General features: G+C 40.9%; 1 protein-coding gene across 9 annotated transcripts in view; it reads right to left on the bottom strand.

Annotated features, from left to right (window-relative positions):
* The window catches only part of ESRRG (estrogen related receptor gamma), a 693,887-nt gene that overhangs the window by 258,705 nt on the left and 408,612 nt on the right, over nt 1–26,570 (bottom strand). Inside the window, exon 1 of one of the 9 annotated variants that reach the window (XM_055581903.1) lies at nt 8,970–8,987. The exons of the other annotated variants lie outside the window; for them this stretch is intronic. The gene's annotated coding sequence lies outside the window, so the exon portion shown is untranslated. Of the gene's footprint in view, nt 1–8,969; nt 8,988–26,570 lie in introns of those variants that run through there. 9 annotated transcript variants of the gene reach the window in all.

The raw sequence follows: 26,570 nt of genomic DNA on the forward strand, positions 1-26,570 counted from the left end.
GGGACTGGCATATGGGGTTTATGCCAGTGGTTCTCAAAGTGAACCATCAGCGTTACTTGGAAACTGACCTTGTTAATTTCAGACCCTACCTGGAGAAACCCTGAGGGTGGGGCCCAGCAATCTGTATCTTATCAAATCTTCCAGGTGATTTTAATGCAAGTTCAAGTTTGAGCCCCATGTTGGAGCTCAGTGGTAAAGAATCTGCCTGCCAATGCAGGAGATGCGGGTTCAGTCCCTGGGTCGGGAAGATGCCCTGGAGAAGGAAATGGCTACCCACCCCAGTGTTCTTGCCTGAGAAATCCCATGGACAGAGGAGCCTAGCAGGCTACAGTCCATGGGGTTGCAAAAGAGTCAGATATGACTTAGCGACTGAGCAGAAGTATGGTCCAAACAAAAGGATTTAGAAGAAAAATGAAAAAAAAAATGAACTTATTTTCAAAGTCAGTTTCTAAATGGGCCATGGAGTCCCAAACTCAGATTAGCAAGTGCTTCAGAACAAAGACACAGCTAAACTTAAAATTACTACCTCTGGCTCCTTAGAAGAATGAGGATTAAGATGCGGATAACAAACTTGTTTCTTTTCTATAGTCTATGCAACCAGCCACCTTCATCCTTCACCATTTTCCCTGCAGATTGCCTTGTAAATGGGGTCACATCTTAAGTCCTAACTCTGACTCCTGACCTCGAGAATGTTAGCCTCTTCCGGGCTGAAGAACACCCCTTGGATCACTGACTTGTTGTATTATGCTAGGCTTAATAGGCCTGACCTGTGCAATATTTTTTATCTGGCTATAGTCCTATCTCTAAATTCTCTATTTTGAATGAATACCGATTTTGTGACATGAAGTCTGCTATATAATGAAATGCAAACAATGAAAAGGCTAAATCAGTTTACAAAAAATCTATTTGTCAAACAGTGTGGAGATGTTCCCAATTTAGTCTGGGCTGTTCATGCAGTTCTTGATAAGGGAGTTAAAAACGTTGCTGTTCGCCAAATGAAAATAAAGGCATTTGCACCACAGATATATTTTCCTTTCAAAAGTCTTTGTTGTAACTTGTAGCTAATTAAATGCCCTCACACAAGAGATGTACACACACAGCAAAATCAGAGAATTTTCTTACAAGGGAGCTTGAGTTAAAAAAGAGAGCAAGGCTAGCTTACCACATACATCCTTATATTACATTTACATTTCTATACAGCTTCATCAGCCTGACAAAAAAAAAGCACAAGGGGAGGCCTTTTCTGTTCAATTTCGGACTAGAGAGATTTCTAAGCCCTACAAAGGAACATGCTTAACATTAAAAAAAGAAGAAGAAAAAAATGAAAGAAATAGTAACCCTGTCTTAGATGCCTGTAGAAAAAGAATGCTTTCCACACACCTTTCTATATACCCAACAGAGGAACTAAAAAATGACTGAGAACTTTAAAAAGGGTTCAAATTTTTTATTTGTAACTATCTTCTTCACTCCTGGAGCTTCTTTGCAGGCAGACGTGTTCTGTATTAAACTTGACATTTATTGGAGTGGTTTTGAACTTACCATGCCACACTTATCAATATGGGATTTAATGTAGATTGACATTCTCTAGTTCTTCCACCTTCTGAATGTAACTATTTCTGGGGCAGAATTTCATGTGCTAATATGCAGTTGAAAAATATTTGAATCATATGAAACATTAATTCTCCAATAGAACTGGCATGGAGTTATCACAGTTTCTAGCCTACTATCTTCTCTCACAACCCTATCCCCCCTACAGGAAGGCTGTCCCAACATAATAGAATGACATGGAATGTAAAAACAGAACACTGTCCATACAGAGCAGCTATCACTAGAGAGCTGAACGCTCTTTGGGGGTCAGTGTGAAAGTGAAAGCATCAGTCACTCAGTCATGTCTATCGTGTCCTTTGTGACCTCATGGACTGTAGCCCGCCAGGCTCTTCTGTCCATGGAATTCTCTACATAAGAGTACTGGAGTAGGTAGCCATTCCCTTCTCCAGGGAATCTTCCCAACCCAGGGATCGAACCCAGGTCTCCTGCATTGCAGGCAGATTCTTTACTGTCCAAGCCACCAGGGATCATTGTAATGTACAATTATTTCTTTATATCTGATCATAATCCTCTGTCACTACACACACGGATTTCCATAGCCCTGGCCCACACACCTACACATTTTTCTTCATCTGAAAACTCAGAAAGATCTCCTCTTCCCTGAAGGCATCTCTTACTGTGCCATCCTTTGGGGTTTTCATATCAATTTGTACATAATTGTATTTCTCCTGTTAAACTGTGAGTTCCTTGAAGGTAGGAACCCTGTCTTAATCGTCTCTACAATGCTTGGAACACAGCTCAGGGCCTCACAGAGAATAAATATTCAACAGCTGTTTATGGAATAAAGGAATAAACACAAACATATCAGGGCACTTGCACTTTGAGAACTGTGACTGTTACAAGAAAGAGTAATTTATACAACCCTTTTAGTCACCAAAAAAATGCCATGCTTTTTGCATAAAAGTGCTTGGAATAAATTTGTAAGTTTCTAAGACCTAGTGGTTCTAACCTCAAATCATCTCTGTGTTCTCAAAGCTTTCTGCCTGAATCTCCAAACTACTGGCTTAACTTTTTTCCTTCCATCTATCTGCGCCTTTCTAAACCAATTCACGTGATCTTCTCAAGCACCACTGTTCCTCAGTACCCCATATTATCCATTGCTACAGAACAAAATCTAGATTTCTGTAACCTGAAATTCAAGTCTGTAAACAATCTGACCTAAATCCTCTTTTCTTGCATATTTCTCACAATTTTGCTTCTAGAAACCTAGGGACAGTCATCTCAGCTTAACCCGAAGTACTGAATAAGCTTTCCTCTTTTCAGGGGTTTTGTCCACCCCGCCCCCATATAATGCTCTTCAGAGATGTTCTATGTCTTTATATCTTTATAAAGTAGGTTAGAGTCTTAGGAAAGGACATGAACCATTCTGCTTGGGAGAGGGGAGAGAAGGTAGCAGGTTTTCTGAGCTAAGTCTTAAAAGACAATTGGAGAAGGAAGGACTCATGATAAGTGAAACAATCTTCAAAGACAGAAGAGAAGCACAGAGTCATAGTTCTTCAGTAGACTGGAAGTCCCCTGAGGGCAGGAGTTGCCTGGTTCATCTTAATAATCCCAATAGTACCCACCAGAGTATCTTGCATGCAGAAGTTGAGCAGCACACATTTCTTTAATGAGTCTTTACCCATTCTTGCACTAACTCCCTCCAAACCTTTAATATGGTATCTTGCATATAGTAGGTACTCAATAAATATCAGGTAAATGAATGAATGATTTCATAGTCTTTCAGTTCTTTGAAAAATGCGAATGTGGGGAAATGGACGAAGTGAATAAAATTTCAGCAGCTAGAAAAAAATTCTTAAGAAGAAACATTAATGGTTAGGAACACAAAGTATACTTATTATGTTTACATACCAAAAATATACTGTATTTAAAAACTAGTTAAAATCTTGTGTTCACATCGCCCTCTGGTGTCGGACTCGCCCAGACATCAAAAAAACTTCAAAATTTTAGTTTGGGGAGAATTTACCTCAAAAAAAAAAAAAAAGGGGGCTTTACTTTTCCTGCTGAATGCAATCTATAGCAGTGACAAAGAAGAGCGGTGCCTGTCAACCTTGTTCCAGTTGTTAAGGATTAAATTCTTAACTCCAACAAGGTATGGAGCCTCCAATATTTTTGCTGAGTATTTGTCTAAGTCATAATCTTACCGTGAGAGTCATTAGAGACCAAGAGAATGAGCCTGCTAGTGGTACCAGCTGAACTACAAGGCTTTGGGTCAAAGGTGTGCTTCAAAACCCCACCAAGACAAGACTTTGCACCAGTAGCTTACAATGAAAGTTCATCTTTGCCGAATTTTGTCATGTATCAGAAAAGTTGTCAAGCAGAGAACAAAAGTTACAACACAGCACAATCTATGCATCTGCTGTTAGTTGTAGAAGAGGTGGCCAAGGTGGCTGAAATGAAAACGCCATCTGCAAAGTGACTCTTGGTGTTACGAAGAGAACCCTCGAATAAATTTCTCAGAAGTAATAAAACCATTTTGGGGGGCTATGGCATAGAATTCTGTATATGTCTCATATTAAAAATATAAAGCTATTGGTCTTCAGCGTAATTTAGTAATTTAAGTTAGCGGATTTAAGGCTTCTCAAAACTGGGAGGTAATTTGGAGACGTCTTAGACCCAGAAACACAAACTAGAAACAGATCTTAGCATGATTGCTTTTAAGTTTGTAAGCTGATTGCCACAGAGTACTCTAAGCGTCCTCACCATCTTCCTTGTCATCACCATTATCAAGTCACCACCGCAAGTACCAGCATCGTCACCATCATCAGCGTTGCTAAGCAGCACACATTTATGATATGCTAGGACTGTGCTCAGCTGACATAATTCATAATTCAGCTCATCTGAACCTCATAACAATCTTTATAATATGTCAGTTTTACTGATGAGAAAACTGAGGCTTCATAACTTCCTGCAACTTCTGTATGAGCTGAGGCAGAAACAATTCTAACCCTGCTCATAGGACTCAACCTGGGCTATTAACTGTTCTATTTACTACAATTAGGTACCAGCCCTTCATTTAATGGCACTGGCTCTGAACATGGTGCCACATGGAATGTGGCTCTATTCATTTATTTGCTGCATCCTTCCTTATAGCTGACGTGCTGATAGGAAGGCTCGAAAGGGTTAAGTGCTTTAAAGGAACAAAGCCAAAGAGATCAATCTTGGGTGGACAAGGAGCCATGAGGGAGTAAGAAATACATTGTCTGCTAGAGTCTCTTTCACTTTGTCTCTGAACAAATGGCAACAAAATAAAGAATACCAAACTTCAGGGTGTCAAATCAATTTACTTATACTATATTTGGCAAGCATTTGTCCCATTGTTGTTACCACTGCACCCAGCGTTAAACAAAATATTTACACACCAGAGAAATGCAAGCCCACATCCCTTCCTTGGAAAGTAAACATCCACCGTGCAATATTCATAAAGTAACTCATTGGATGTTTTAATCAAATCTTTGATCTCATCTGAGTGTAGTCCTGAACACTTGGGGATGCACACACTCACCTACCCCTCTCAACACAGTTCTGAAAACAAAGGTCCAAGAATGCCAGGAATCAACAAATTTTATTAGTCAAAAGACTTGAAAAAACACATGCAACAATTAAAAAAAAATACAACAACCGACTTTAAGAAATGCACACATATAGGACTTATAGAGGTTATTCCCACATCTCACCATCTTCATTCCTGGCAATGCATGCTGTGTTACCTATGAATAGTCTCTTTTTGGCTACAAACGTGTCCCATCTTCCATCTGTTCTTCTAGCAATACAGCTGGCCTCCTGCCACTGGAGTGGCATCAGCCTTCATGATGTCACTTGACTAGGTTTTCTCTGGTCCCCATTTGTTTTACTCTCCAGGCGAGATCAGGCAAGTATACTTTTCTGTCGCTTTTTGACCAGGTTGTAATTGGGGTTCCATATTAGCAAACATTTATGTTTCTGCTCTATTTACCAAAGTTTGCAGCCTACTTAGCTCGGGTCAAACAGAGAATCTAAAGTTCCTCGAGAAATCGCTGGCTGAGCCATCAGAGGATTCAGCACAGGGCGTGAAGTTTCCTTTAATAACCAAATATCATTTAGAGGTGCGTCTACTAAAGATACTTCTCCCTAAATTGTCTCCTCATTTTTCTGAATTTTGCTTCCCCTTCTTTCATTTCTTTAAGAAATAACTGATCCAGTACCTGCTCTGTTTCAGACACTGTGCTAGACCCAAGGATCGCTCGCCCCCTTGAGCTGAAAGCTGGGTTTCCCCCAACCTTCCCTCTTCAAGGATCTCACTGTAAGTAGCCGTTCAGGTTGCCCAGCCCACTGGTTCAGAGGTTGCTAAGTTTCCGAGTCAGCTCTGTTCCTTGCTAAGAGTTTGTCTCTGGGAAAGTTACTTAATCTCTCCCTAGTTTCCTTATCTCTGAAGGACATATCCAACAAAGGGTGCCTGTTATTTCTTAATTGTATTATGGTGATTTCTATTTCCATCTTCCCAGTAGGACAGTTGTGTGTTGTGCCATGCATGCTCAGTCCTGTCCAACTCTTTGCGACCCTATGGACTGTAGCCCACCAGGTTCCTCCGCCCATGGGATTTCCCAGGCAAGAGTACTGGAGTGGGTTGCCATTTCCTTCTCCAGGGGATCTTCCCCACCCAGGGATGGGACCCTCCTCTCCTGTGTCTCCTGCCCCGGCAGGCAGAGTCTTTACCACAGCGCCACCTAGGAAGTGTATTAAACTCATTCTGTAAAATTATAAAGAAGTAAACAAATAGAAGATGGTGTGAGTGAGTGAAAGTCGCTCAGTTGTGTATGACTCTTTGCGACCTCATGGACTATACAGTCCATGGAATTCTCCAGGCCAGAATACTGGAGTGGGTAGCCTTTCTATCCTAGATGGCGCTAGCGGTAAAGAACCTGCCTGCCAATGCAAGAGACGCTAGAACCTGGGGTTTGATCCCTGGGTCAGGAAGATCCCCCGAAGGAGGGCATGGCACCCCCTCCAGTATTCTTGCCTCGAGAGTCCCATGGACAGAGAAGCCTGGCAGGCTACAATCCAAAGGGTTGCAAAGAGTCAGACATGATTTAAGTGACTTAGCACAGCACGCACGTTACTATCTAACACAGGATTTGGGGCTTCCCTGGTGGCTCAGTGGTAAAGAATTCACCTGCCAATGCAGGAGACACGGGTTCCATCCCTGATCCGCGAAGATGCCACGTGCTTCATAGCAACTAAGCCTGTGCACCGCAAGTATTCAGCCTGTGCTCTAGAGGCCTGGAGTCACAACAAGAGAAGCCACCACAATGAGAAGCAACTGCAGAGTAGCCCCCGCTCACTGCCACCAGAGAAAAGCCTGCAAAGCAAAGAAGACCCAGCAGAGCCAAAGGGGGGAAAAAAAAAGAAATACACAGAGTTTGATATAGGTTTTAACGTGGAGTTTGTATTAGAGAAAAATGGAAAACATGTGTCCAGCACCTACTGTGTGTCAAACACTGCTGCAGTCTTTCCATATATATTTTGGTTAACCTCAAAAATGTTCAGTGAGATCAAAGTAACAACAGCTGTCTTTATTGTGTGATTATTTAATAACACTGAGTTGGCCAAAAAGTTTGTTCAGGTTTTTCCATAACATCTACATGCATGTAATATTTTATATATATGTAGATTTTTATGATGATTCCATTTTGTGACAAAATGAAAAGAAGGCGATGAAGCTCAGGCATTCACTTAGCCAAGAAAACCCACTCAGTGAGTGACAGAACCGGAGTATGACCCCAGGACCTCTGCTGCCAGAAACTGTAACTCTTCCTGCTACAAAACATACTTCTCCTGAGTGGGAAAGGAAAATAAGGTAGGCCCAGATTAGGCTAAATAAAAGAAAATACCAATCTGATAAAACATTGATCCTGACAGGCAAAATGTTCTAACTGGCAAAAAGACTAATGTCACGGACACAGTGTTTTCTGTCTCAAAAGTGAAAGTGTTAGTCGCACAGTTGGGTCGGACTCTTTGTGACCCCTCGGACTGTAGCTCTCCAAGCTCCTCTGTCCATGGGATTTCCCAGGCAAGAATACTGGACTGGCTTGCCATTTCCTCTTCCAGGGGGTTTTCCCACTGGGAAATCTAGGTCCCCTGCATTGCAGGTAGATTCTTTACTGTCTGAGCCACAGGGGAAGCTCATTCTATCCCAGAGAGTTTGGTATTTGTGCAAATGCAAATTGCAGAATATCAAAGCCAACTTTTAAAATAATTCCTTGCTTAAAGTTCTTAACTTTCATTGTGTCCTCTTTTGTCTGATAGTAGAGCAAGAATTGGATCAAATTTGATAGATTTATTAATTGTAGAAGTATCACTTGGAACATTACACCGCTTATTTACCTTCTGTAGCTGACAACCGGCCTGTGTGAAGAGGTGTGCAGTACACTTTTGATGAAATAAAAACACCCAGTCTTTACCCACTACTTTGGAGATCTTTTGGAGAAGGCAATGGCACCCCACTCCAGTACTCTTGCCTGGAAAATCCCATGGATGGAGGAGCCTGGAAGGCTGCAGTCCATGGAGTCGCTGAGGGTCGGACACGACTAAGCAACTTCACTTTCACTTTTCACTTTCATGCATTGGAGAAGGAAATGGCAACCCACTCCAGTGTTCTTGCCTGGAGAATCCCAGGAACGGGGGAGCCTGGTGGGCTGCCGTCTATGGGGTCGCACAGAGTCAGACACGACTTGCACAGATTCTATTCTTGGAGATCTTTGAGAGCCATCAAATGCTAATCAGCAGACAAACACTGGCCTAATTCCAAAAATTGTATATTTATCAAAAAAACAAAATAGGCACACACACACACAAACACCATTCTGCCTTGCTTCATGTCATACCTGTGTATGTAAAATTCTGAATATTTTCCTTCAACAGCCTAATTTAACTTAAAATTTGTTCTTCACCCTAGTCAGAAGGCTTTAGATTATTAGTAATAATTATCAGTATGACTTTGCAAAGGAAACCTAATCTAAGAACTCATAAAACAAGTTTCAGGGTATTGATATATTTTATAGTCCTGCAACCTCATTTCATTCATTTCTAGCACAAACATATCACTTTCAAGCTTCCCAAATCCTAGTTCACACATAATCTCATTTAGTCCTCTTACCTATCTGTGAGAGCCACAATGTTAGTTTTCTAGATTCAGCAATAAACATTCTGAGAGGTTATTTACATTGTCTTGGAACATAGCAACCCGTAAGTGGCAGAGACGAACTCCAAGATAATGACCCCAATCCCATCAGAGTTCCCCCATCTGTCTCAGCAGCCCCTTCACGCTTCTACCCAACTCTCAAGACTATGTGATAAAATGAAGTAACAGCAGTGAAGTATACCTCTTTGTCACAGTGCTGGTTCCTCAAGAGATCATCGCAGGGTCGTTCCTCTGCAGGGTGCTTTATATCATCACATGGGTGTCTTGCAAGGCCCACTCCCTTTTCCCTCCCCCCGCCCACCCCACCCCCAGCAGCGCAGTTTCTCTTTGATTTCCCCAGATATGCCTGATACAGGAATGCAGAGGAACTGGACCTTAGGGTACAACCATTGCACTTTTTTCTAAACTAGATATTATGATTTTGTCAAACATTTTAAAGACGCTTAATACTCAAATATGAGTAGCCTCTTTTTGATTCTGGTTCTACTATGAGCAATCCGGGTGACTTTGGGCAAATTAGTCAATCTTTTTAAGCCTCTGTTTACTGAAATGGATCACTTGAGGCAAAGAGTCTATTCAAGCCCGCCCCACCCCCGATATTATTAGTCTTTGAGAGTATATTGGTTAAAATTCAAGGAACACAAGTGTTCAGGGGGCCAAAAAACACAATTAAGGAGAAGAGTCCAGTAAACATTTACCCTTATTTTGTGTACAATGTTGCTTAATCCATCAACCCCATTTTGCTTCAATTTCCTGCAGCTGAACTAGAAAGGGGATTGGATAAAGACTCTTATCTATGATGTTGGTAACCCACACTTTGAATAATAAATACTACTGAGACAGAGTGATGACTTAAAAATAAGAAAAACTTAAATTTGTGAATTTGAAGAGGACTATATTGGGGTTAATTATTGATTTATAACTATAGTTTAGAAATGAAGAGGCTTTTTTGAGGCAGAAGGTAAAGCTGAAATTTATCATACATAATGGACCCTCAATTTCCCTGTAAATGTGTATCCTTGATCAAGGCCTGCTCCAAACAGGTTACTAGTATCATGCTTTTTAATCCACATTACCTGGACAGGAAAGAAATGGCCATTCTGTGATACCAAAATGCCAAAGTACTCTAAGTTGACTGGCCTTATTTTTTATTTTTACTTTTATTCAGAATTAGCAGAATATGGAAAATACAGAAAACAGTCAAATGTTTTTCCAGCTGCAGAAGCAAACACTTTCCTAGTAATTTCAAGTAATTTAAAATGTGGTCTTGCTTCTCTAGCTCTTTTATTTTTTTACTATCAGTACCAAACCAAGAGTCTGAATATTAATAGAACAATTTATATAGGCTGTTTTCCACCTTAATGCGGATATTTCAAATTACTTCCACATTGTGCTCTATCAAAACACACAGGCCCCTCTAAGTTTTTCTGTCGTGCATGCTTAGGGTACACAGGTAAGTTCATGAAGTTTTGGCAAATTCCTAACTTCCTCTTCCTTAGAGGGAAGAGAGGTTGTCCCTGGATTGATAAAGAGATAGGATTTGGGAGGATTCTGCAGGATCAGCCAGCTTTTTCAAACTCAGTTTAATCAAGTGTTGTTATTATGGGGAGGGGTGATCTCGTTTGACAAGAAGAGCAAGGCCACGAGAGGACAAAGTGTGACTCGCAAACTAGAAATAATCAGGAGATGTAACATACGAGCATCGCCTGCTAGGGTGCACCCCACATTCTCGGACACAAGGACAGACCTGGACACATCCAATTTGTCTATGCTTATGTGGTGACAATCTTCAGTTGCCTATTTTCAAAATAGGAGGACTCTGCTTAAATCAAGTGTGCCATACAGCCTTTTGTATTCTGAACAGGTCCACACTCTTTCCTCCAGGCTTTTCTGTTCCCAGCACTCTACAGAACTGGGGAGCAGGTAACAGCCATTCAACTACAGTCTGTCTGCAGGGGCCTTGCACAGCTAAGGTGTCTAAATATGCTTTGCACCGTGACGCCGTCACTTAAGGATCAATCAACTGCCCTCTGGAGCTAACTACTGTTTAGCAACTGATGCCAACCCTCAGCCCTGGGGCAAAGAGATGGTGCCACCCAATGCCCCCCATTGTTTGTCGAGTTTCTCAGATTCCATAAGACCCATACCAACGGCACCTGTTAAAGCTGCTTCTGCTAAGCCGTTCTGCATTTGTCTGGCTGGATTTGGACTTCCTGGCTCTCTGGCTAAACACAAAGTGATTAGAAAGCCCAGTGTTTGGCAACAAGCGTGATGGGGAGGACGCTTCAGGTAGGTCTAAAGGAGCGGGATGTGTTCTTCAGAACTCGGAGCAGGGAGCGCCCTGCTAGAGACCTTGCTGGGGATCACGATGCTCTCCGTTGCTGTCAGCTGTTTAACAGCAGCTGCTTCATGTAATTCCAAATGATCCACTTGGATGAAGTTGTCATTCTTGCCGTAATCTTTAATTTAGTAAAACACATAGCTAAGCAACGTTAATTTGAATGTTATTTGAGTTCCAAAAAAGTTTCCAATGTCTGTATTTTCCATGTCAACACCAGGTAAAAATCATTACGGAAAAATAGAAGTTGCACAAAGGAGAACACGAGATAACATATTTTCTATCAAAGTCAGTTAGATGCTGATGTGTAGTTGGGGATGGACATGTACACACTGCTATATTTAAAACAGATAACCACCAAGGACCTACTGTATAGCACAGGGAACTCTGCTCAATGTAATGTAACAACCTAAATGGGAAAAGGATTTGAGAAAGAACAGATACAGGTATATGTATAACTGAATCGCTTTGTGGTACACCTGAAACTAACCCAACATTGTTAATCAGCTATACCCCAGTATCAAATCAAAAGTTAAAAAAAAAATGCAGATGTATAAATAGAAGTGCACCAAAACAAACAAGCAAACAAAAAGTAGAATGAAGTTAACAAAAACTTTTTCTATTGTTAACCTGTCTTCCTCATTGCTTAATTTAAATTGCACCTTTCTGCTGAGGAGGACTTTCTATGTTAAAGAGCTAAGACAGAAACAACATTTAACACAGCTCATGTTTTAAACATTGGGAAATAGCCGAGTGCTCACATAATACAAAGGTGAACACAAATCAATCTTTTTTTTCCCCTTTCTTTCCTTCCTTCCTCCCTCTTCCTCCTTCCCTTCTTACCTGCCTAACACGACCGATTATCATCAACCACGGGTTGCAGAGAAGCCGGTTTACAAGGCAAAAAAAGCCTGGCCTGTTCTCCCGCGATTCTGCAATTCTCTCGCGGACAATAGAGGGCGCTGATGCTTCTGGTCTGGCAGAGGCAGCGCCTCCGCAAGAACAAAATTGCACCTCGGCCCGCGGCTTGCCTTCCAGCTTGCCTACCTCTCCTCTGGAACCACACTCCTTCTGCTTGGACGTTCTCTCTCTCCCAAGAAAGCTGCCTTTATTCTTCCTCTATTAGTCTACATTCTGCGTTCTCCTTTTCAAACCACTGCTTTAAAAAGCTGTTATTCCATAATAGCTTGTGGTCTTTATTTTTTAATATATCTTGGCTTTTCTGATTATCAATAGCTGTTCTCAAAGCATTTCTTCTTACCTTACTGTTCTTCTCCGAACCCCATCTAAATGCAATTCATTCAGAAAAGATACTACTGCTGGCATCTCAACTTAAAGGGGGAAAAAAAATGAAGGCTTCTAGAAGCTATGACCCTTGGGTCTATGTCCCAAAAGCCTACTGTTCGGTGACAGAATAGCTATTGAAGATCACAGATTGATAAACTGATAGACACCAGGCTCCCCTCCTCCCCTGCAGAAGAACACATTGGAGATACAGTTCTTTACCAAAGAGAGCTATTTACTTTTTTAAAAAAAAGCTCAGAGCCATAACAATTTAAACTGTTTCACTTGAATCAAATGAGATGCATCATCCATTTCCCTGATGTGCTTTCAGTAAAGAGGAAAAGCATTCGTATAAAATACCTTCGGAGAGTGCTCTGTGTTTAACCATTTTCTCCCCATAAAAGCTCAAATCACCTAATCAGAAAACACTCTATCATTTTACACTGAATGGTTCATAAGAACATAAAACTCCATTTAGCACCAATACTCGCTCTCATCATCTACCGTTTTAAAATGCTTACCCATCTTTCTCATTGCTATTCAAAGAAACAGATTTATTTCTCACCCTGGAGTTGGGAATTTTGGCATGCCAGATTGAAAATGTACCCAACGCAAGTAGTGGATGGGTTATTCTTAGTCTCCTTACACGCTTAAGAGAAAATGGGGCAGGGTATGTCTCTAAATCAAATAAAGTTCTTTGGAAACTCTGACTTCAACTAGATCTACATTAGTGAGGCCCTTGTCGTATTAGAAAAAGAGCTGGAATTGTGAACGATAGGCATTTTAGCTCTATGAAAAGAGGGGAAGGGGCAAAGTCACGGAGATTTTGAGCCAAGGTGGCAGAATTATCACCATATTCACTGTACATCTGATTTTTTTTAAAGCTTTGGTTATGGAAATGAGAAAAATTTCTCCAATGTATTTTTAAAATTTTCATGGGAGTAGAATCCCATGGACAGAGGAGCCTGGTGGGTTACAGTCCATAGGGTCACAAAGAGTCGGACACAACTGAACGACTGAGTGCATGCACACACACACACACACACACACACACACACACAGTTGCTTTACAATGTTGTAGTTTCTGCTGTACAGCAAAGTGAATTGGCTATATGTATATGTATATCCTCCCTTTTGGGGGGATTTCCTTCCCCTTTAGGTCACCATAGAGTTCCCTGTCCTATACAGTCAGTTCTCATTAGTTATCTATTTTATACATAGTATCAATAGTATGTGTGTGTATTATATCAATCCAATCTCCTAATTCATCCCACGCCCCCCCCCCCCCTTTCCTCCTGGTCTCCATATGTTTATTCTCTAAGTCTGTGTCTCTATTTCTTCTTGGTAAATAAGATTGTATATACCATTTTTCCCAACTTCTTTTTGATGTTTATCATTTACAATGAAAACGACAGCTACTAACATTTGATGGGGGTATTTTGCCTCAGTTCAGCTGTGCAAACCCTTCGTATTGTTTCTCTCCTGTTTCTTTCAACCGACTTTTATCCTTACCTCGCTTGTCCTTCCCTAGTGAAGCATCAAGACCTGGGAGACACAAGTTACAAGTGTGGCTAAAACGGTTGCTGCCTCTCCTTTTAGAAAGTCAGGGCGAAAATTCTCCCAGACAGTCACACTAGTCCGTATCCTTTTTCCTCAAAGTTGATGAAATAAAATCAGAAGGTCTTTGTCTATCTTGTGTTTTAGACTATTTATCATATGAAGAAGAAGACAATTGGGTTAATGATTTTTTTTTTTTTTCTTTTTGGAAGAAGCAGTTTCTATGCTCTGTGGCAGCCAACAGCCCCTCTGATTAGAAGGCGGCTTCATAAATTACAAACCACCAGAGTGAGAGTCATTATGTAGAATGGGCTCTGCCATCTGGTCGTCCACTCTCTACATGAGAAAGGCCATAATCTTTGCTCTGTGGCTTGGTTACTTCAAGGAGCCCTCAGTCACAACGAAAGAAAAGAGATGTATTTTCATTCCACACTCACTTGGCTTTCTAACCCTAGAAAATCCAGGCACTTGGAAAGGCTATGATTCCCACTGAACCGATGAGAAAACTGAGAAAAGTGAGTTCAGTGCTTTATCTTAAGTAGCCTTTACAAATCAAGTCCAAAGAAAAAAAAAAAGGCAGAGTTTGCTCTTTGTTTCAACAGGAAGAGAGAAAGTTCTCTTTTTTTTCCCCTGCTTTCTCTCCATATAAGAAATTTCACGTCTATTTCATTTCCATTTTCTGAAAGGTTCTATCAATGCAAGTTACAGGCGCATGTGACAGGAGAGAATAGATTTCTTATTAAACAGGTAGACACTTTGCAACAATTCATCGCAGCTGCCTCTAGGGGAAAAAAATAAAAGTTTTTAGTGAAGTTGATAAAATGCCAGACAGGAACTAATTCTTTACTTTTATATATGCTTCTTTCCTGAAGCAAACAGGAGAAACACACCTCTCTTTACCTCTGGCAAGCAGTTCAGAATACACTGCCAGAGGTCCTATTCTCTTTAGAAAGAACCACTGGGCATTCAAACTAAAACCAGCCAAGCCAAAGAACGATTTGGCCCTGCGTGGATTCAGTATGATGGGGATTACTAATTCAGGCTTTCACATGTCTCCATTTATCTATAGCTTCCCTGTATTAGAGTACTTTAGAAGCAATGTAGCATCATGCTCAAGAGCATGGATTCTGAAACCGTTTCTGAGGCCACTGATGCCTCTTATTCACTGTCTGGCCTTGGGCCAGTGATTTAAGATTTCTGCACTTCAGTTTCTCCCTCTATAAAATGAGTTTATAACAGTACTAATTTCACTGGATTGCTGGGAGAATTACAAATGAAATTGTTATGATGCTTAGAAAAAATTTTCCAATGACAATCTTTTGTGATCTTTTCACTCAACTGTGGTTTGTTAGTTTTTTAAATTTTTATTGGAGTATAGTTGCTTTACAATGTTGTCTTCGTTTCTGCTTATAGCAAAGCGAATCAGCTATATGTATACGTGTGTGTTTTAGTCACTCAGTCATGTCCAACTCTTTGTACCCCATGGATTGCAGTCCGTCAGGCTCCTCTATCCATGGAATTCTCCAGGCAAGAATACTGGAGTGGGTTGCCATTCCCTTCTCCAGGAGATCTTTCTGACCCAGGTATCGAACCAGCATCTCCTGCATTGGCAGGTGGGCAGTTCTTTACCACTGAGCCACCAAGGAAGCATAGATATGCTTCCTTCTTTGCAAACAGCTATCAATTCAATGAGCTTCCCTGATGGCTCAGGAAGTAAAGAATGTCACCTCCAGTGCTGGAGACACAGGAGATGTGGATTTGATCCCCGGGTCAGAAAGATCCCTTGCAGGAGGAAATTGCAACCCACTCCAGTTTCGTGCCTGAAAAATCCCATGGACAGAGTAGCATAGTGGGCTACAGCCCACAAGGTTGAAAAGATTCAGATACGACTGAGTGATTAAACACATCAATTCAATTGGATGCTTTCAATTAACACTCAGATGTTTGCCTGGTGTATAGTATCAGACTTTTCTCATGATCAGAGGAGACTGGTATTTATGAGATATGGCCAAAGAAATTCATCAAAGGATATTTTAAAATTCCATATTAACTATTATCATTGCCTACCTTCGAAAAAATAAAAAAGAGAATATCATGACAGGAGTTCAACAAACTAATACTACTGTTTACAGGTTTCTTTTTTTTTTTTTTAATTTTATTTTATTTTTAAACTTTACATAATTGTATTAGTTTTGCCAAATATCAAAATGAATCCGCCACAGGTATACATGTGTTCCCCATCCTGAACCCTCCTCCCTCCTCCCTCCCCATTCCATCCCTCTGGGTCGTCCCAGTGCACCAGCCCCAAGCATCCAGTATCATGCATCGAACCTGGACTGGCAACTTGTTTCCTACATGATATTTTACATGTTTCAATGCCATTCTGCCAATTACAGGTTTCTTTTTATCTTAAGTCTAAGTTCTGTTAAAAAAAATTAATCTCAGATGTACGTTGGGCTTTCTACATATTTTATAATAGTTGTGCAAATACATTAAATATATTCATATACTGTAACACTTTAACAAAGTCTAGAGGTATAGCCTAAATAAAGCATACAAAAATTTCTAGTTAAAAAGCAAAGACTATTTGGAGATACTAAAGATTATGCATTATGACTCAGGCCAGTATGTAAGAAACCCGGGTTTCCGGTATCACCGGAGAGTGGGGATGAGGGTGGGGAGTGGCAGGAAAGACAGCTAGGTGTGCAGGCACTATCTCCATTTTCTTGAGAGCAGGAATAAAATCAGTCACCAGTGCTCCTGCACGCAACATGAAGCTGGGTTTCCGGGGCCTGCACCCACTCAGCTGCGACTCTTCTCCGTGTGCTCCACTCCACGTGGCATTTGGTTACCCTACCACTGTTCCTCGCAGGCCCTGAGTCAGAAACCATGCTGATTTTACTGCCACTTCTTCCTTCCCAAACCATAAGAGCTTTTGAAAGTAACTTAATGGGAAACAGCCAGACATTTTAAAAGAGAAAGAAAAAAATATCCTTCCTCCCAAATCGTCTGAAACCCAAGACCAAGAATGAATGTGACCTTGACACAACAGAGTCATTTCTCCAAGGGGTCAAGAGGCCTCTAGGGAATCTCAAGCCTTCCCTCTGGGGCACACATCCACATTCATACACAGACTCCTATCTTGGGATTTACTTTTTTGAGAGATGCACAGAAAAATGTCTCATGTTACCCTAGAGGCCAGCATCCGGAAGTACTCCCTGGATCACTGAAATTGTGTTTTCCCTTCTCTATCCCCTTGCAAAGAGGACAGTCAACTTTTCTTATTCAAGATCCTCTTGGGGGCATCCTTCCTTCTGGTCCCTGAGTTCAAGTTTACCAACAACTCTTAACAAATCCTCCCCTGAACTCTATATAGGGACAATGGACAAGGCCTAATCTATTACTCTGATTATTCAGAGATGATCTTTCAGCCTCTGGGTTGTGTCTGGATACTTGTTTGAGTCCCTAACTTAGAATTTTATCTCTTAGTATCTAAGGCAGCAGACCCAGAAAGAGAAAGAACTCAACAGACAAAGACCCAAAAGAGAAAGAACTCACATGCAGCCATTTTTTCCACATTTTAATCAAGTTGGGTAAAAGATTTGGTGGGGAACTTTGAAAGTAATGGCTCACAGGAACTTTCTCTATGATTTGTGGGTTTCACTCTCCAATGTTCCTTTCCTATTTCGACTCTATTATAATGGATAATTGAGAACTGACTATACAGATGGGGAATGCATCCATCCATTCATTCAACAAATATTTCAAGATGATGACAGGGACATCAAATTTGCCAACATGTAACAAGGCCTCCTTAAAAGAGGCAGATTATGAGAGAATATGGAAGACAGACAGTATATCTTTTTTCGTTTGTATATTTCTGGTACTCCATGCACAGATTTAAGAACAAAAAAGGAAAAGAGATGAATTGAGGATATTTTTATATGTTCCAAAGCCATTCATGTCTTTATATTTCCTACTATTTTTTTAATGAGGTAGCATATTTTAAAAGTAAACTTTACTTTTTTGAAAGCAGTGAACTGGTGAATTTTTGATATTTTGTAACTTCTTAAATGATGGTTTTACATTAAGATCTCACTCAGAGTAGTAGGAAATTCCATGACTGTCATCAAAGGAGAAATTAATTTGGGAATTTCAAGTCATGATTTTTCTTCATTCTACTAGATCAGAACGCTAGATCTTAGAGTCCCCCCAAAATGAGGTACTACATCTTGTGTTAGGAAAAGGGAGCATTTGGTTAAATAAATGACTAAATAAACCATCAAAGTCACTGCATCAGGCATCTTTTATACAGTATTTTTTCTCTTGAATTTTTGGTTCTATACATATAGTAACATCATACTGAAAAACCTGAACGAACTTTCTGGCCAATCCAATTTATTTACTTGTTTATTATATAGAACATGCTTCCCAGGTGGCTCAATGTTAAAGAATCCACCAGCAATGCAGGAGATGTTCAATCTCAGGGTTGGGAAGATCCACTGGAGGATGAAATGGCAACCCACTCCAGTATTCCTGCTTGGGAAATCCCATGGACAGAGAAGCCTGGTGGGCTACAGTTCGTGGGGTCACAAAGAGTCAGACAGGACTTAGTGACTAAACAACAATGATACATGATAGTATATTACACTACTGCTGTGAAAATCAAATTCATTTTTAATCAATTTATGTATATTTGCCTCACATGATACCCACATATCATGGAAGAATGACCTTGAACTCAGCCTCTGCGGTCAATCCTCCCACACCCAGTCTCCAAGTCAGTAGGTCCTCTGTGACTATCAGAGCACACCCTCGGTAGGTGTTTACAGAGCTAACTCTTCTCTCTTTAGTGTAAAGAGATCAATGGGTTAAGATAGCAAGAAGAAGTGTGTAATTTACCTTAAGGATTGACTTTGCAAAACATCATGTGAAAAACAAATATATGATATTGCTTATATGTGGAATCTAAAAAAAATGGTACAAATGAACTCATTTACAAAACAGAGTCACAGATATAGAAAACAAATTTATGGCTGTCACATATACTACTACTATGTATAATAAATAACTAATAAGACCTACTGTATAGCACTGCTGCTGCTAAGTCACTTCAGTCGTGTCCGACTCTGTGCGACCCCATAGACGGCAGCCCACCAGGCTCCCCCGTCCCTGGGATTCTCCAGGCAAGAACACTGGAGTGGGTTGCCATTTCCTTCTCCAATGCATGAAAGTGAAAAGTGAAAGTGAAGTCGCTTAGTTGTGTCCGACCCTCAGCGACCCCTTGGACTGCAGCCTACCAGGCTCCTCCATCCATGGGATTTTCTAGGCAGGAGTACTGGAGTGGGGTGCCATTGCCTTCTCTGACTGTATAGCACAGGGAACTCTATTCAATACTCTGTAATGACCTAAATGGAGAAAGAATCTAAGAAAGAGGGGATTATATATACAGGGATAACTGATTATTTTGCTGTACATCTGAAACTAACACAACATTGTAAATCAACTATACTCCCCCCAAAATTTAGAGAAAAACAAAACTTTGACCTGAATAGTAATAAATACCATGTTAAAATGTTTGGGGGTACAGCTAAAAAAATTCATGTCATGTATTAAAAAGCTTTTGGACTTCTATGCCAAGGGTTTTTTGTATATGCTAACTTCAAGGAGAGTTGGACCATAAAGAAGGCTGAGCACTGAAGAATTGATGCTTTCCAGCTGTGGCACTGGAGAAGACTCTTGAGCATCCCTTGGACAGCAAGGAGATCCAACCAGTCCATCCTAAAGGAAATCAACCCTGAATATTCATTGGAAGGACTAATGTTGAAGCTGAAGTCCCAACGCTTTGGCCACCTGATGTGAAGACCCAATTCACTTCAAAAGATCCTGATGCTGGGAGCTATTGAGGGCAGGAGAAGGGGCAGCAGAGGATGAGATGGTTGGATAGCATCACCAACTCTATGGCCATGAATCTGAGCAAACTCCAGGAGATGGGGAAGGACAGGGAAGCCTGGTTTGCTACAGTCCCTGGGGTCACAAAGATTTGGATACAATTTAGCGACTGAACAACAACAACCCTTCAAGAATTCTAGTTAAATTTCCCCCTGGATGCTGAGCTCCTCTGAGTAGCAATCCAGAGATGCTTCCTCTTGAGCCTGGGCCACTGAGGGTTACAGGGAACTAAGCAGACTAACTTGCTCCAGAAACCCAAAGGGCTTGGGATCCTTGAGTAAGAAGCCTCCCCGAATCTCATTTTCCCCAGATAACTCTAGCTTCTTGGGGCCAGACCTTAAGGCAGACAGTGTCCTTTAATTTTCCCACCTGAACAATGCAGAGAGCCTCTGCTCTAACTTATAGTCATGTGTGGGAATAGACGCCATAAAATGGAAATCTCTGGCATTCAATACAATCCATTTTACAACCCCCCAATGCCATCAGAATTGCATGACTACCAAAAAGTGATGTGTCATTTAAGGTTCTTCTTTTTCTCTGTATTCTAGGCTATCAGAGTAGTATGTTACAGGAGACATAGCAAAGACCCTGGAAACAGCCCTTTCTTGGTCTTGGAATCAGAGAATGAATGACCTGCAGTCAGGGTCTAGAGAAGACGTGAACCAGAACAACTCCCTCATCTCTCTGCATGTCACCATAGTGTGAATACAACAGGAGCTTCAACAAGAGGAATGCGTACTTAAGAATCAAGAAAATCAGGTTCTCCCTCTTTGACAGAGAAAGCTCTCAGGTCTTGATAAAGCCTCTTTTCCTCCTTGGGAATTGAGAGATAGCTCCTTTGTGGTACTTCAAAAGAGGGCAAGCAAGGGCTTCCCTGGTGGCTCAGTGGTAAAGAATTCGCCAGCCAAGGCAGGAGACATGGGCTCGATCTCTGATCCAGAAAGATCCCATATGCTGCAGAGCAACTAAGCCTGTGTGCCATAACTACTGAGCCTGTGCTCTAGAGCCCGGGACCTGAAACGACCAAGCCTTCATGCCACAATTACTGAAGTCTTCATGCCCTGAACCCATGCTCCATCACAAGAGAAGCTACAGTACCACAACTGGAAAGTACTGGAAAGTAGCCTCCACTCACTGCAATAGAGAAAGCCCACAAGCAGCAATGAAAACTCAGCACACCCAAAATAAGTAAATAAATAAAATTATTAAAAAAAACAGAAGGGAAGGCAAGAGAGGGGAGATGGATCAGATTTCCAAAAGTAGGAAACCTGCAAGTTTTCTACCAATACCTACCAATAAACATAGAAGCCAGTCTTTATTTCTAGAAATTCAAGAGTGAAATAATGACAGTGGACATAACAAAAGTCACAAAAGAATATTTGTTGTTTACTCACTGTATTCTTTGAAATTTAAAATGTTTTGGCCTTGCTGTACAGCCTGTGGGATCTTAGGTCCCCAACCACAGATTGAACCTGGGGATCCCTGCATTGGAAGTGTGGAGTCTTAACCACTGGACAATCTGGGAGGTCCCTGTCATCACTTTAAATGTATGCAATTTTCTACACCAAAAAATAGTCATTCTTTTTAATTCTGAAAACACACATAGGGAGCAAGAGGAAGAGAGGTCTGAGTGCAGAGGTTGAAAAATACTATCATAAACCCGTATCTCCAAACTGGTGAGTTTCTGGGGTATCCACCTCCACCTCCCTAAGAGCAAACAGAGAGAGGCAGGTATTCAAGGGCCCTCCCCACTCCTCATAAAGGCATTGCTCCAGCTTCCTGAACTCCCATCTAAAGGTTGTCATTGCAACTTTGTGCCATGCATGGCTCCAGACAATTCACTAATTCAAACTGTAAATCTTTATTATAAAGATTTCCTTCTCCTAAGCAGTAATTCTCTCTGCTCTGGTGGGGAGAGGAATGATTTGTTTTTTCGTTACTGGTTATTTATAAGATATCTACTCTAGATTAGTCCTGCTTGAGTGGCATCCTAAATGGCTCCATTCCCCAGCAGTACTTTACTTCTGATGGGAGACTGACAACCGCTACTTAGAATGTCTTTCATGATACACAATGAAGTGAAAAACTGCTGTGAAAAAGCCCATGTTTCAAAACAAACCATCTCTATAATAAGCACTTAAAACCCTTTTCATTAATATATTTCTTTGTGGATAAAACAAAAGCTTAATGCTGCAATGTAGCCTTTGACAATTTTTTTTTTTAAATAAACACTATTTCAATTTTTAGCTGTATCCAAATAATGGAAATGCAAGTGAGGCTTGAGATGTTATCCACATATATCCTCTTAACGCTGGGGCAAATTGTGTTGTTTTCCACAAAAATATTCAAAGTTCAACAGAAATCTGAAAGTGCAAGCCTGAATTGGTAACTGCAGAATCTAACCACCTCCGTATCTCAGGTATTAACAAATACCTTTGGTGGAAAGAGATACAGTCCTGTCTAATCCTTGTCTGAATTTGCAATTAAGACTACAGAGCAGCAGATATCTGTGCACAGTTCTGCTCGCTTCGTTTTAAATGGCTGGATCTCAATCAAATTGGGCTCCAAGAAGATCGAAAAGCAAATGTCTAACATCTAATTGAACTCATAGACAGCACTCTTTTTAATACAGCTAATGCTTAGTGCCAGCTTCAGGCTGCCAGGAGGTAGGGGAGTAGGAGAAATGAACAAACAAATAGCATTAAAAAAAGAAAGACAGAAAATCTCCTTGGAAAACTTGTCAGGAAATGATGATTACTTAATTCCTTAATATAAATATAAAAGCCAGCCATTCCACACTGATGCTCCGCGGTCTCCTCCCCCCACCCTCCTTCCCTCTCTCTGCTCAGAATTAGGGCTCCACTCACTTCCATTCACTGTCACCTCCCATAGAACACCCTGAGAGCCTCAAAATGAAGCACTTCTGAGTCTTCTTTTTCAATCTGTGTGAGTTTATCGCAAATGAACAATCATGTTAGAAGGGGCCTCGTCTGTTTAATGTCATTAGCGATTGTTTCATAAAACAAACAGCCGCTCCACCGTTCGGCTGCAGTTAATCTTAAATCTAAACGTGGCGGCACTCGGGACTGGTTTGTTCTCACCAAGGCAGGTCTCTTAATCTACTGCAAGTCAAGGCGCTTATCTCTCTGCTCAATTCAGGGATTTTTTTTCTCCAAATACTAAACCAAACCCAGGGAACACTGGGCGTCCAGAATTTTTTTTTTTTTAATCCCCTGGGCAATTAAAAAAAAAAAAAAAAAGCAACTCAAAGTCTACAGTATATTTATTTATTGACTGTGCTATTTTACAAATATTTTCCCAATACTGACAAAGTCAAATGCTTTCGTAGGTTGGCACATAAGTGCCAGCCTAATCAGTGACTTTGGGAATCCTGATAAAAGGCTAAACTGAGAACAAAAACACATTTATCGACTTTGGAATGATGGGTACTTGGAAAGTCAAAGACTTCAAGTAGTTATATACTTGTGGAAGGGTCTGATTAGCTCCGTACACTAGGCTAATTTATTATTATCTTTTAACAATATTTTTATTTAGTATATATTTTGTCATAGGTATGATCCCAAATTCACTGGATGATCTTTTATTTTTTCATTGACTCAGTCAAATAACCCTCAATAAGGTATTATTATGCCCATTTTCAGATAACAATATTATTATTTAATATATATTTTGTTACAGGCATGGTCCCAAGACTCAAGGGATGTTCATTTTTTCATTGACTTAGCCAAATAACTCAAGATAGCGTTATTATCCCCATTTTCAGATAGAGTAACTAAGGCTTTGGTAAGAGATGAAGACATTTGCCAAAAACCACACTGCTGGTACCAGGCAAACTCATTATTTAAAACAAGGGCACATTGGTTTAAAATCTATATTCCCAGCCCTAAGGTCCCATTAAAACTGGTCATCACATCAGTTTGAAAATCCATGCCTATAATAATCATATATTCTGGCGTTCCTAGGAGGGTTCTAACTTAGAAATTTTTGTACCTCTGCCCAACAATGTGCCTGAGATTTATAGTGGCAATATTACTGTGGTTCCAGGCTAGAGATTCCAGTAAAAGGTTGTCTGTTGGTACTTCAGGCTCAGAGAATAAAGGTCACTTTCAAGTTGTATCAAATCACCACCCAATCTCCTCACCAGAGCTTAATTGAGGGAGAGGGGCCCCTGACCAAGCTGACTTAATCTCCGTAGGTGGAAACTTTTGGGTCCCAATTACAGCCCTGTTCATCACACCAGTACCTGCCCCCTGCCACCCCTGCACGTCTCCTCCACTCACCACTTGGCCATCCACCCACTCAGGCATTTAAACCCATTAAAACCAAACTCTGTAGACTTCCTACATGATTTTTAAAACCTTTTTGTTAAATTTTTTTTTCCCTCTAGACCCATAATTAGATGAAAAGACACTGAAAGGCAGAAATCAAAGTGTGAAGCTCTTTACATGGTACTGAACAGTCATTCTCATAGCCAATCAGGCAGAAAATGATTACTAAGTATCTTTCATGTCCTGAGCACTAGGCTGGGTACAAACATCCCAATATTACTGCCCAATGGCACCCCACTCCAGTACTTTTGTCTAGAAAATCCCATGGATGGAGGAGCCTGGAAGGCTGCAGTCCATGGGGTCGCTAGAGTCGGACACGACTGAGCGACTTCACTTTCACTTCTCACTTTCATGCATTGGAGAAGGAAATGGCAACCCACTCCAGTGTTCTTGCCTGGAGAATCCCAGGGATGGGGAAGCCTGGTGGGCTGCCGTCTATGGGGTCGCACAGAAGCGACTTAGCAGCAGCAGCAGCACACCTACTATGGGCTACCCAGGTGGCTCAGTGGTAAAGAATCCACCTACCAATGCAGGAGACTCAGGTTGGATACTTGGGTTGGGAAGATCCCCTGGAGAAGGAAATGGCAACCCGCTCCAATGTTCTTGCCTGGAGAATCCCATGGACAGAGGGGCCTGGTGGGCTATAGTCCATGGGGGTCAAAAAAGAGTTGGTGACACGACTTAGCAACTAAGCAACAACACCACCTACTATCTAATGGTAACAATTTCCTCCTGCTGTACTAATTTGTTAAAGAGAATTGGAAGGCCATCCTCATTCATATCCTTCTGTTCTGACCTTTGGGAATTACTTTCAGCTTCTCAGAGGGGACAAGTACTTTTACATCTAAACATTCACACCTACACTTTCCTCAGTCTAGTACTTTATCCTCCTCCTCCTCACTTGGATAATTCCTGCTCCACCTTCAGATCTTAGGTCACATGTCATTTCTTCAGGGCTATGTCCCCATTCACTGCATTCCTGAATGGGGTGGGTGTCCATGGTTTCCATAGCATCCAGGGTTTTCCCATGTCATAGCACTTACAGCCTGTGCACATCCCCCAGGAAACTGTAAGCACCAAGAGAGGAAGCTGGTCTGTCTTGTTCACTGGTGCCCCCACCCAACATGAAGAATGATGCTTGGTATGGAGGTGGTGCTGAAAACGTTTTGCCTGCATGGATGAATAGATGAACGGATAGATGAATGGATAGATGGATGGATGGAAGGATATCTAAGAGTATATTATTTTATTTTTATAACCAATCAAAAATATCTCAAATTTTTAAAAAATTAAAATATAATATCATCTGAAGAATGGCAGTTAATTGATATCCACGGGATTTTGTTGTTTTAAAATTAGAATTAAGAGCAAATAAAGGACATTGTAAATGGAGTTTCAAAATTCCAGAGAGGGTAAGGGGAGATTTCAGCAGAGGGATACAGGGATCAGAAGACAAAAAACATGAACACTCTTTGGATTTTGCCGTCTTGATCAAGGAAATTGATGTTTTATAAAGATGAGTCAATTTATTTGACAAATCATCATTGGGCCTTAGCTGACAGGACAAGCACACTAGTGGGTATTATGAGGTGATCAGAGATGATTAAGATATTCTAATTCTAAGGATGTATGAGCAAACAGTATCACTATTAGATACATGCAAATCAAAAGTATAATAAGATATCACCTCACACCAGTGAGAATGGCTGTTAAAAAGTCTACAAATAATGAACTCTCAAGAGAGTATGGAGAAAAGGGAACCCTCCTACACTGTAACTGGAAATGTTAATTGGTGCAGCCATTATGGAAACAGTAGGAAGATTCCTTAAGCAACTAAAGAACTATCATATGATCCTGCAACCCCATTCCTAGGAGAAAACTAATTAGAAAATATATATGTGCCCCAATGTTCACAGTAGCACTATTCACAATAGTCAAGACACAAAAGAAACCTAAATGTCCAGCAACAGAAGAATGGATAAAGAAGATGTGGTATATACATACAATGGAATACTACTCAGCCATAAAAAAGAATGAAATAATGCTGTTTGCAGCAACATGGATAGACCTGCTGCTGCTGCTGCTAAGACACTTCAGTCGTGTCTGACTCTGTGTGACCCCATAGACGGCAGCCCACCAGGCTCCCCTGTCCCTGGGATTCTCCAGGCAAAAACACTGGAGTGGGTTGCCATTTCCTTCTCCAATGCATGAAAGTGAAAACTGAAAGTGAAGTCGCTCAGTCTAAGTCAAGTAAATCAGACAAAGACAACCATCATATAATATCACTTATATTTGGAATCTA

The sequence above is a fragment of the Bubalus kerabau genome, chromosome 5 (assembly GCF_029407905.1).
Source record: "Bubalus kerabau isolate K-KA32 ecotype Philippines breed swamp buffalo chromosome 5, PCC_UOA_SB_1v2, whole genome shotgun sequence".
In the NCBI taxonomy this organism is placed as follows: Eukaryota; Metazoa; Chordata; class Mammalia; order Artiodactyla; family Bovidae; genus Bubalus; species Bubalus kerabau.